The sequence below is a fragment of the Corythoichthys intestinalis genome, chromosome 18 (genome assembly GCF_030265065.1).
Source record: "Corythoichthys intestinalis isolate RoL2023-P3 chromosome 18, ASM3026506v1, whole genome shotgun sequence".
Lineage (NCBI taxonomy): Eukaryota > Metazoa > Chordata > Actinopteri > Syngnathiformes > Syngnathidae > Corythoichthys > Corythoichthys intestinalis.
In genome coordinates this window covers 20834160-20838187 of record NC_080412.1, presented here as the reverse complement: position 1 = coordinate 20838187, position 4028 = coordinate 20834160, and positions in this window count along the sequence as shown.

Sequence of the window (4028 nt, the reverse complement as noted above, 5' to 3'; positions counted from 1 at the left end):
GCTTCCTTGTAAGTACTGTCAAAATAAGAGTCGTGTGTCAGAATAAAAGCCTTTTGTTTCCGTTCCGGTTCCCATCATCACATCTTTATATATATTTTATATATATTTCGAATAATTTTATGAATTGTGATTTATTGACCTATTTTGCAGATGCACCGATTTTTTTAAACGAAACAAGAAATGGAATCATGTTGTCCAAAAGTTTTATTGCGATCAATATCTGCAATAAAAAAAGAATGACATACTAAAGTGGTACCTCTACATATAAAGTTAATTCGTTCCAGGACCTTGTTTGTAAGTCGAAATGGTCATATGTCAAGCAGGATTTTCCCATATGAATACATTATAATTCCATTAATTTGTTCCACAGCCCGAAAACCTACACTAAATCCTTAAAAAATACTGCTGATACTATTGCAAAGAGCAATTGCACAGATCAAAACAAATAAATTATAAATGAAAATCGGAATAATAATATAATGATTGTAAAAATAATAATATTGTAATAATGTAACAAATTGGGTGCTAATTTGACGGTTGTGTCTTACTAAACGCACCACGTGGCTGAGAACAGAGTGAGAGAGAGTGCATTACAGTTTTTACTTTTGCTTTTCATGTTCTGTCGTTTGGCGTCGGCTGCTGCGGATAGTAGGCGTGTTGTCTTGCACAAGTTCTAAAAATGATTAAAAACCTGACTAAGCTGGTTATTTCTTTGGCTATGTTACAATAATAATTATTGTCACGTTAAGTTATAAAGAATGGCGAACGGAGGTCGGAAATCGTAGACATTCGACGGCCGTATTGTCAAGCCAGTTCATGGACACACACCTCGGTCATATTTTTCTATCATTTCCATCTTCATTTCAATGGTAAGCGTCACCCTTTCCCTTTTTTTCACCACCTGGACTAACATTCATGGAACCTATGCTGATTTCTCTCACAAGAAAATCAGCCGTACGTCCATCTTGTGGGAAAACGAAGAAACTGCGGCGCTGTCATAAATCGTCGTATTTTGAGTATGTCGTCAGATGTAGAAACAAATGGCAAGTCAAATTTTACGTCGGTTGTTGAAAAGATCATGTGTCGAGCGATCGTATGTCAAGGTATCACTGTATTTGTGTTTATACTGTATGTGCATGTGTGATGAGCTTATAATACCGTAGCTATAACTTGATGAAAAATACCTTGTAGTATTTCCTTGTAACAACAAAATCCATGTCAGCCCTTCTGCATTTGGCAACTGTAATATTATTTGTAATTTCGCCTCATTTTGGTCACACTAGCGGCATATCAATCTACACCTCATCTTAATACAACAGATTGTTAGAATTTTGTCCACGAACGATCAACGAAGTTATTAGAACAAACATACAATATTTTAGGTGTATTCTTTAGATTTAAAGCACATTCTTAACATATTGTCTGCAGCTGGTTTCGATTTAAGGCGTTTGGTGAGGTAGATCCACACTGGCGCTTTGAAGCTATCAACTGGTCGCTGATCAAAACATTCCACTTCCAACCATATATATATAGGCATGTCCAGGAGTTGGCGCACAGCACAGAAAGTCCCAGAGCCTCATCTACGTCATGCTGAATCCTTATCCATTTTTAGTGATTCTGTGGGTTCTTCTGGTTTGATTCTGCAGTTTTAACTTTGTCTACACACTGCTTACTTCAACCACACTTCATTTTGTTCTGCCTAAACCAGAAATCCGTAGCAGAAAATGTCAAAGATGGCGCCGCCAATTTTCGCTCAGGAAACTTGTCTATAGACCAAGGAGCTATTTTTGGTAGTTAAAAAAAACGTTACCTCATAAAGACTTGACGTGAGCGTCACATCGTGAGTCATTGAGGTCATAATACTGAATTAACATTTTGTATACAAGTGTGGCCTACATAACCCAAAATGGTGAGTTGATGTGATGTCCTCATCAGGGGTGCGGGGGTCTCGGGAGTCCACTTCGTGAACGGTGTTGGAAACCATCCAGCCGGCAACCAACGTACCTGTACCTGTACTATGATAGTATGATGGAAAAAAAAAACTGCGTTTGATGCTGTTTTGGACAAAAATCATATAGTAAACAATAACCCGAGCCCTTAATTAGCCTAGAGTAAAATAATTACAACAGTGTAATGATTTTAAAGCATGTATTAATTTTATTGCAAACAGGTCATTGATACAATAAACTATAACATGAGTAAACCATTAGAGAACTGTAACCTGATGAAAGTACACACGTAGGACTTTTAATTAAAATTTTCGAAATATTGGTACTGGAAAAATGCATAGTTTTGAGTTTGTGAGTTGTCAGAGATGTCCACTACTAATATTTACCAACCTTGGCCGGTATTCAGAATTGTGGATTAACAATACTACAAAAATGGAACTGTAACCTATTACCAGATCAAAGTTCACTTGTAGGACATTTAATTCATTTTTCTAAATGTTGGTCCAGTAAAAATGCAGTGTTGATTATATGAGCACTCAGAGAGGTCCCCTTACTAAAATTCACCAACCTTGCTCAGTCCAGAACTTATTCAAACAGACTGAGGAACAGTTTCTTTGCTAAAGCAATCTCCACCCTCAACTGCCACATGTAACACCACATCACCCAATGTCCAATATTCATTTACATGCAATATTCTATGTGCAATACTTAATACGTGCAATATTCAATGCCTTAACTGTCAAACTGCTGCTACTTAATTTCTATCCACACATGTTCGATGCGCAATACTATTTACGTGCAATATTAACATGCAATATTCAATGCCTTCACTGTCGACTGCTGCTACTTCACTTCGATTATTTGCACTGCCTGAACATAGGACTACCTCGTACACATTTTATATTTATTTAGATTTTAAACTTTTATACATGCAAGTAACTTTTAAGATTTTTACTTGTCTTGCACTGTAAAGGGAGATGCTCCACAATTTCATTGTACAACTGTAAAATGACAATAAAGGGCTATTCTATTCTATTCTATTCTAAAATTGTGGATTAACAGTACCACAAAAATGAGAACTGTAACCTACCATCTACTAAAACGACCCTTTGGGGAAATCACATAATATTGTACTGACGTGACAGCGCACATAAGACTCCTCATATGTGGACGCCAAGTCTCAGTTAAAATGATCAAATTTTAAAATTATGAATCATATTTGTTTTTAAAAAATATTTTTTAATATCAATTCTTGAAATGTGAACAAAACATTATAAAATGAAAATGAATACAAACAGAAATACACTCCAGTTATGGGATCCAATAACACTCTAAAACTGTTGTAACATTTAACTCATTGCCTGCGGTTTACAACGACAGACGTCCAATTCATTTGAACTGGGAGGACAGACTGTAAATGGTCATCTTTCGGTGCCAGTGACGGCGCTAAGCGTCCAATCCCTTTTCACTTAGGTTGGCAGCGCTAACCCTCCCAGTCCAAATGGATTGGACGTCTAGCCCCGACAATGACAGCAAATTAGTTTAATGAGAGCCCTATAAAGGGTTATGGATGTAAACAGCTGTAGTACTATTTGGTGAAAGGCAATTTACCATTCACAAATCATTTAAATATGCATTTGTACAAATGGTCACTAGATGGCGCAAAAAGTACATAAAGCACATTCGCTGGTGGTGGGAAAATATTCGCATTACACTCCAATATTCACTATGAAGGTAATACTGTAAACGTTCCAACACATCAAACCTCAATCCTAACCCTCTAAGCCAGTGGTTCTCAAACCTTTTAGGCCAAGAACCACCTTGAAAAATAGTAAAGTTACAGCAAGGGCGTAGGTTTGGTCTCAATATTGGTAGGGACGATATAAAAGTATTACCTGCATGTTACTTTTTGCTGGGGACGAGACAGTAAGACCAAACAGATTGGGTGAATGGGGGTCAGGGCTACATTTCTAACGAATATGAACCTAATTAATTGATAGGCTAACTGATCAATGCAAAATACATCTGATTTGACTTATACTAACTTCCATATGTATTGGTTCAAGTGATACACCGTTC